Here is a 9,597-nt window from a genome sequence, read left to right as displayed (position 1 = left end):
ATGTTGTGTTGTAGAAACACTACTATAAAAAGTGAAAAAGACGACCAAAAAAACGACGGTTTAACGGAAAACCGTCGTTGTATTTGAAAAGACGACGATTTTATAAAACCGTCGTGTAAGAATAACTTAAACACCTAAAAAATGGGGAATCCAATGGTTGTTTTTAAAACACAACACACCTATTTTAAAAAACGACATCTTATTGAAAAAGGTTTTCTACAGAGTAAACTCGGAGCCAACAAACAACGGCAGAAGGTATGAATCCATCGACGTAGAAGTAGTAAAGACGACGGTTTAAAGAAACAGCCGCCATCTTTTCTCCGAAATAACCACGACCAAGTTTTCGTATCCGGCGTCGCATAATTTCAAAAGAATCCACGGCGGTATATTACAAAATACCGCCATCTTAAATACATGTACAACGATGTAAAATATAATTTTATCGACTTATTTCATGTTCCATACTACGACGGTATCTTTAACTTTAACCACGTTGGTTTGTTCAATTAACGCCGTGCAATAAAATTTACTACGTTGTGAAGTTAAAATTACCGTCGTATTTATTCACTTTATACGTCTACCCTTATACCTAAACGGTCGTCTTAATTACATTATTTTTTACTATTTATTTCTTGAATTTTGGTATCCTACGACGGTAGACCAACTTAATGACAAGAATTGAGAATAACCACGACGGTTTATATAGAAAACCGCCGACAGAATAGATTTTTTTGAGATCCAAGATATACGTCGTGAAGTTAAAATTACCGACGTATTTATTAACTTATACGTCCGACCTTATATCTAAACCGTCGTCTTAATTGTAATTTTTATATAATAAAAAAAAATTCTTGAATTTTGTCCTCCTACGTCTGTGGATCAACTTAATGTCAAGAATTGAGAATAACCACAACGGTTTATATAGAAAATAGCAGACAGAATTTGATCTGAGATCCCAAGAGTTACGAAATCTTACCAGATGGACCACAAAAAGGCAGTATTTTAGAGGTTGATGATGTATGTGTCTTCGTGTCTTTGAGACCATCCAAAACTTTGCCTCTAAAATTTGACAACGACAGCCACAGATTTGCATTTAGAAAGGTATGTGTGTGCGTTTGTGTATCTACACAAACACACACACACATCAACATCCAAGCAATTGCTTCTAAAATTTGACGATGGCGGCCACAGATTTACATTTAGAAAGGCAATTTTTTGGAAGTTGATGATGTGTGTGCATTTGTGTATCTACACAAATGCACACACACATCAACATCCAAGCAATTGCCTCTAAAATTTGACGACGGGAGCCACAATTTGCATTCAAAGAGACAATATTTTAGAGATTGATGATGTATGTATATTTGTGTCTCAAATGAGATACAAATACACACACATCAACATTCAAAACAATTGCCTCCTAAGAGGTGAGATAGAGGGCAAGAAGAAAATTGAAATTGAAAGAAATCGTGGAAAAAAACTCAATTTATGCAAAAAAATTCATATCCACATCGGTTACATTTAAAATAACGTCGTTTCATAACGAATCAACGTCGGTTCTGTAAAAAGTAGGACATATTAAACATACAAACAACATCGGTTATTAAAAAACATGACGTGTTAAATCTATGCACCATGACACGAGAAATTAATTTATCGACTTATTATTTTGGAGTGTACTACGACGGTACCTACAACACTACTGTCGTATTTATTTACCATGTCCTAAGTTCAAATTACCGTCGTATTTTTTCTATTTATACGTCTGCCTTCTCTGTAAACCGTCGTCTTATTTTTATTGCTTTTTAAAATTAATTAATTTTTCTTTTATTTTGGTAATATCTTTCTTAATATCTATCAGAAAGAACTAATGCCAAGTTGGGCCCTCTCCTTCCTCTTGTTCTCAAGCTCCTGCACAGCCACAAATCAATATTTAATATGAGCAATATTTAAAAGGCAAATCTTTACTGATCAGAAAACATAAATCAACAAAGTGTATAACTTAAACATAGACGTCGGTTAACAATAAAGTGTGGTCGTATAAACATAATTAACCACGACGCTATATGAAAAAACCGACATTGAATATAATATTATCGTGGAATTATATATAAACACGGCATTTTATGAAAACTAAGGGTCGTTAAAAAATTTACTAGGGCGGTGGAAACATATACCGACGTCTATTAATAATACTAGGGCGCTTTCTATTAATCGCGCCATTTTATGCAACGGTATGTGAATATATTCAACTTTTCGTCTACCTGACTTACACTTGCTCTGTTTCCAAACCCGAGAAAAAATTTCAAGCTTCGAGAGAAAACTTTTCGTCTTTTTCCTTCTCGAGCACTGTTGGTGTATCTCATCGTCTTCCTCTCGTCTTCGTCATCGTCTCTGAACTTAAACACCAAACTCCAAGAGAAAGCTTTCATTGCACGCAAAAGGTAAGCATTTCTCACTATTTTTGTTGCTGTTTTGCATGCTCATACGGTTTTTGTTTTGAAAATATTTTTACCTTTTTTCTGGCCAAAATCATTTTAATTCTTTCCAAGTTTGATAAAATATATAGACAAAGAGGGAAAGTTTCCAACTTTGAACACAACTCTGTTTATTCTACTTCAACTAAATAAGACGACAGTAGCTTCTTATTTACGTGGTTAGATTTATAGACCACGAAGGTTCGTAAGTCGTCCTAGCGTCGTCTAAAAGTTGTTCTAAGTTGTTTTTCAAATGACCGTCATTTTTTTGTTTGATTTCTTTGAACCATGGTTTTTTTCTTCCTAATTTGATAAAATACAAAGACAAAGAAAGAAGGGTTTGGAACAACTTCACTGTTTTTGTTTCCATCTTATATAGACGACGGTATCTTATTATTCACGTCGTGTGAATTTTCATACCACGATGTTATATTAATATTAACGTCGTTTGAATTTCAATATCACGACGAAATATAAATATTGCCGTAATAAAGTCTTATTACGTCTTCTGTTATATTGTTACGTCGTGTGAATAGAAGTACTACGTCCAAAATTTTTTAAAAACGTCGTTGTTTGAAATGAAAATCTAAAATATTTTCACCTGAATGTCTGAATCTAGAATCACTTCTCTGTTTTTTGTAATTATATTATAAGACGTCGGTTGTTTAATATTGACGTCGTTTTAATGTATTAACCACGTCGTTGTTTAAGTACCATCGTTTTAAAGATTTATTATGTCTGATGTTATGTTATTGCATCATGTAAAATGTTATCATGCGTCGTGTTTTATAAATAACCGTTAATTGTTTTCTTAATTTTTTCCTGAAATATTTTCACTTGCAAGTTTGATTTGTCTGTAACCATGGTTTCTCAAGACCAAAGTAAGGACTCTGGGTCGAAAAAAAAATTTAGGTAAGGAGCTTAGATTAGCAAATCCTCAAGACAAGTCCTTGAAGAAGATGAAGTTTGTTTCATCTGCTGAGACAAAACCAAGCAGCACGACAACATATTCTGAGGAGCCAAAGTCAGGTCGAGGTATAAGCACAATGCCTCGTGTTGTGAAGAGAAAATATCAGAAAATCAAGCCAGTTGTTGAGTACAATAAAAGGGGGAAAGCATGTGGCCCTGCACATACTGAGATGTAGTCCTACATTGGTGTGTTGGCACGCTCCAGAGTCCCACTTGTGGACAAGAAATGGGCTGAAATCCCCAATGATATAAAGAGCAGATTTGGGAAGCCGTTGACATGGCTTTTGTGGTAGGTCAAGGGGACAAGAAACTGGTGTTATCTTCTACTGCCAAGAAATGGAAGGATTTCAAGTCTACACTAACGAGGCATCATATCCTTCCATTCATCAAGGAGAAGGAGAAATTAAGCCAACCCCCTGAACTATATAAATTCATAGAGAAAGCATAATGGGATGCCTTTGTAGCTTCAAGGTTATCCGAACAATTTGTGTCTATGCATTTTGAACAATCACAGAGGAGGGAGAAACTTGAGTACAATCATCGATTGTCTCGAAAAAGATATGCTGGTTTGGAGGATCAATTGGAGGAAACTATGCCCGGGGTAGAAATTGATCGATCTACCTTATGGAATAAAGCCTACTCACTCTGTTTTAAATTTTTATTAAACTGTGTATTGCTCTGATAATTCTTATTACGTCTTATGTTATATTTTTGCGTCGTGTGAATGATATTACTATGTCGAGATTTTTTTTAAAACGTTGTTAAAGGTCTAAATCTGGAATCACTACTATATTTTTTTGTAATTATAGCATAAGACGTGGGTGGTTTATTCCTAGCATTGTTTGAAACCTCAACCACGTCGGTAGTTAAGTATGTATGATGACGTCGATTGCTATGTTATTGCGTCGTGTGAAATGTTATAATACGTCGTTTTTATTAAATTTTTATTAAACTATGTATTGCCGTGATAATTCTTATTACGTCTTCTGTTATATTTTTGCGTCGTGTGAATAATATTACTACGTCAAAATGTTTTAAAAAACGTCGTTAAAGGATAATTTTTGGGGTTTAGGGTTTATGGTTGTTATATATTAGGCCGTAAAACCATAAACCCTTTTCTAAAATTATTTTTTAAAAATAAATAATTTAGGGTTTAGGGTATTATTTTTTAACGACGGTGTTTATGTTCTCAGTCGATGATTTATGAAGTGCGCTTTCTAAACCGGCGTTCCTTTAAAATGACGTTGTACACGAATAACAACGTCATCGATTTAAAAAAAAATGTAAAAGGTTATTCAAACGACGCTATTGGTTCAATAGACGACGTGATTAGTTTTAAATAAACGGCGTTAAGTTCAGTGTCTAAGTCGTGGAATAATGATGTTACGTCTGTTTTGGTGAAACTTTCGCCATGGTTTCTCTTTTAAACGACATCCTTTTTACAAGCAAGTCGTTTATTACAATTTACAACGTCTTTATTTTCTTAACGCCGACGTGGTTTGTTGTTGTTTATAAGAATATTTTATTATTTTTAATTCAAAATATTCAAAATAAATTTAAAATAAATCCAAAAAATGCAACGTCAACTCCTATGAAGTCATTGAGATATTATCTCCCCCTTTCAGCTTAAAAAAAAATGCAGTTTGAGTAATACAAATTTTAAATGACCACAAAAAAAAAAAAAATTTGTTTTGATGAGTCACAATATCACTTATAGTTTGATGGTTTAGGGTTTAGGGTTTAGGGGGTTAAAGGAATATTTTTGGGGTTTAGGTTTTTTGGTTTAGATGTTTTTTGGCCCTATCTTTTTTTAATAAATAATTTGTGTTTGCTTTATTAGGGTTTAGGGTATATTTTTTTATATTTATTCCACCCATCGCGCACGAGTTCGAATCCCAATAAAATCAAAACCCACTTATTTAATTAGTTTCTCATACGTCAGTTTTTTTTTTGCGTCGTAAGGAGTTACCACATGCATTTTGTGTAAGAAGTGTCATATTTCGTATTTAGTTTTGACAACGTTTTTTTGATTTTACGTCTTTAATGTAATAAGTGTCATGTTTAATGTGAAATTTTAACGACGGTTGTTTTTTTTCCGTCGATGTTTTAAAGAGTGCGTTTTCTAAAAAATTTCGCGGCGACCTAAAATTTTCAAATTTCGCTCTAAGTCTTATACTTGCAACCTTGAACCCTAAAATTTTCAGATTTCGCTCTAAATCCCCTTAACATTTCGCTATCTCACTTCAACTCTAATTCAAAGTTGGGCTCTCCAGGCTCCGTCGAATCCAAGTAGGCCATAATCTGTGAGCTCTGCCTACCTATAAGTACAAATCCTTATCTTCCCCTTGTAAATTCATTGAATGATATTCAGTTGTTTTGTTAAAGGGTTTTTAGATTAGATATATGTTTTGCGATCTTTTAATAATGTTGTCGGAGGTATGGGTTCATGAATTTTCTGTTTAATGTTTTCATGATCAATCGGGAATGGATTTAATGTTGTCGGATCTTTTAATCACTCTCTGTTATGTTGAATCAGGAATGGATTTATTCTTTTCATGCTTAGTATATGTTGGTTTCATGTTTAGTATACGTGTTCTTAATACCAACATAAAAATTAATGTATATGTTGTGTTCTTAATAGGGTTTTGGGTTCTTGAAAATAAACTGGGATCTCGATGCTTTTTTAGGCATACGACGACGATTTTTTAACAAATCGTCGTCTGTATTCTTATACACGACGGTTTTCTTTAACTACCGTCGTGGTTAGCATTAGATGACGTTTGTTGAAAATCCGTCGTCTATATTTGTCCAATACGTCTGTTTTTCTTTAAAAACCGTCGTCTGTATAATATATTACTTGCTATTAACACTTTATATAATCTGCTATAGTGATGATCATTGCTTGTCTTTTCACTTTATTATAAATAATAGGGTACAGTGTCGGAGATGGATAAGTCATGGATGCACTCGGATAGAAGATCGAAGGCATATGAGTTTAGGGTGGAAGCATTTTTGAACTTTTATGTAGAAAATCTTCTAACTACAACACATATCCGTTGTCCATATGTTAAATGTGTGAATTTGAAATTGTTTGGGGTTGGAATTATAAGGGATCACTTATACTTTAATGGAGTTGACCAAATGTATAAGAATTGGACATTTCATGGAGAACCTTGGGAAGCAACTACTAATGCTAGTAGAAATGTTGAAGAAGATGATGACCATAGTAGGTACAGTTTTGTGTCTGAAGAAATAGAGATGGATGATAATGATTTTGGTGATTTTGGATCCAATCCTTATGAGTTTGCCAATGTGATTGGGGATGGAGATCAACCATTGTACCTTGATTGTAGAAAGTACACGAAGTTATCGGCATTAGTGAAGTTGTATAATTTGAAGGCAAAACATGGGATGAGTGATGTTTGTTTTACAAAATTATTGATATTCAACGCGATTTGCTTCCAGAATGAAATACAATACCGACCTCTATGTATGAGGCAAAAAAAACTTTGTGTGCATTGGGGCTGAGTTATGAGAAAATGCACGCATGCCCCAATGATTGCATCTTGTATAGGAAGGAGTATGAAGATTCAACTAATTGTCCTACTTGTGGTATCTCAAGGTGGAAGGAAGGCAAAGATTCAATCTTGAAAGAGGGTGTGCCAGCGAAGATGGTGTGGTATTTTCCTCCAGTTCCAAGGTTTAAAAGGATGTTTCAATCACATGAGATAGCTAAGAGTTTGACTTGGCATGCTGCTAGAAAATCAATTGACGGTCAGATGTCTCATCCGGACGGATTCCCCGTCTTGGAAATTTCTTGATGATAAATGGCCCGAGTTTGGTAATGAGCCGAGAAACTTGAGATTGGCTCTTTCATCTGATGGATTCAATCCCCACAGTTCTCTAAGTAGCAGATATAGTTGCTGGCCAGTTATCTTAGTTACATATAATCTCCCTCCATGGTTGTGCATGAAACGAAAGTTCATGATGTTGACCTTATTGATTTCCGGTCCTAAACAACCCGAAAATGATATAGACGTCTACTTGGAGCCTTTGATTGATGATTTAAAATCTTTATGGGATGGGATTAGAGGAGTGTATGATGCATATAATAGAGAATACTTTACACTCAGAGCTGCATTAATGTGGATAATTAATGATTTCTCCGCCTATGGAAACTTATCTGGTTGTGTTGTTAAATGATATAAAGCTTGTCCAATATGCGGCGATGATACACCTAGTCACAGGTTGAAAAATGGCCACAAAATTTGTTACATTTGGCATAGAAAATGGTTACCAATCAATCATCCATACAGTAGGCAATGTGCAGCTTTTAATAGGAAGCCTGAATATGGCACGCCTCCCGAGCCATTAACGGAGAAGAAGTGCTGCATATGGTTGAAGATGGTGATAGAGTTTGTTGGAAGAAGAAATCAATATTCTTTGATCTCGAGTATTGGAAATACCTTCCTGTGAGGCATGTCCTAGATGTTATGCACATTGAGAAGAATGTTTGCGATAGTATCATTGGTACATTGCTGGAGATCCCTGGAAAAAATAAAGATGGGATTGCTGCTCGATTAGATTTATTGAATATGGGGGTCAAAACTGATTTGCAACCCGAGTATGGAGAAAGACGTACTCATTTGCCTCCCGGGCTTTGGAATTTGTCAAGAGCAGAGAAGAGAGCGATTTGCAATTCTTTCTATGGTATGAAGGTCCCTGAAGGTTATTTTTCAAATATAAAATGTCTTAAATCACATGATTGTCATACCTTAATGCAACAATTGCTCCCTGTGGCAATTCGTTTTGTTTTGGAGAAGCCTGCAAGGTATGCAATAACTCGTTTGTGCTTCTTCTTCAATGCTATATGTGCAAAGATGGTTGATGTAGTAGTTACTTTGTGTTTGCTTGAGAAGTACTTTCCTCTTTCATTCTTTGATATCATGGTTCATCTAGTAGTACATTTTGTCAGAGAAGTTCGTCTACGTGGGCCAATATATTTTAGATGGATATATCCATTTGAAAGATATATGAAACTACTAAAGGGGTATGTTCAGAATCGTACTCGTCCCGAATGTTGCATTGTTGAGCAGTATATAGCTGAAGAATCTGTAGAGTTTTGTACCGAGCATTTATCTGATGTTAGTACAGTTGGAGTGCCTTCAAGCCAAAAGTTGGGAGTTTCAAAGCCATTATCAGGTTGCACAGTGAGCTTAGTTGATTGGGACCTGTTGAATCAAGCACATCTATATGTCTTGGAGAATACGGAGGAAGTCCTATCTTATATCGGGTATGTATGAGTTTTATTCTTTAAGTTTCCATTTTAAATTATTTCTTATGTTTATCTTATATGTTTTGGGGCCGTAATGCTTGAATTTTTCGTGTCATGTAGGCAACATATGATCCATATCAAGACCGCTTATCCAAAATTTAGAAAGAGAACAAAGTGGCTGCAAGATAAGCACAATAGCACTTTCATTTAATGGCTACGCTTCAAGGTATATGTTATTGAATAACATATTGGACTTTTAATTTTCTTCTTTCTATGTTAAATTGAATTAAGATATGATTAATTTGCAGGTTCAAAGTGAACTTAATGAGGAAGACAATCATGGCGTATCATAAAATTTAAGGTGGCTAGTAGCTGGTCCAAACATGGCAGTGTCATCATATAGGAGCTATCTTATTAAAGGTATTAAATTTAACATCAAGGCACAAGATGATGTGCGGACAACTCAAAATAGTAGAGTTTATTTACTTGCACATACCATGCAAGTTGCTAGTGCCAAGGATAAAAACCTACTTCTCTCAAATATGAGTTTCTATGGTGTCATTCAAGAAATTTGGGACCTTGACTACCAAAAGTTTACAATCTCAGTCTTTAGGTGTGATTGGATAGATAGTACTTCTGGTCTTGTAGTCGACAAACTTGGATTTACCCTTGTAGATTTGAGTAAAATTGGACATAGGAATGACCAATTTGTTTTGGCTTCTCAAGTCAAACAAGTATTTTTTGTTGACGACCCGATGCATCGTGGTTGGTCGGTAGTGTTATCAATGCCTAATAGAGAATATAATGATGTTATTGGTGATGATGTCTTAGGTGATGTGAGAATTGAGTGTGAGCCATTTACTAGAGGGATGCCAA

The sequence above is a fragment of the Prunus mume genome, linkage group LG6, assembly GCF_029339155.1.
Source record: "Prunus mume cultivar Tortuosa linkage group LG6, ASM2933915v1, whole genome shotgun sequence".
NCBI lineage: Eukaryota > Viridiplantae > Streptophyta > Magnoliopsida > Rosales > Rosaceae > Prunus > Prunus mume.
Note: the sequence above shows the minus strand (reverse complement) of the source record.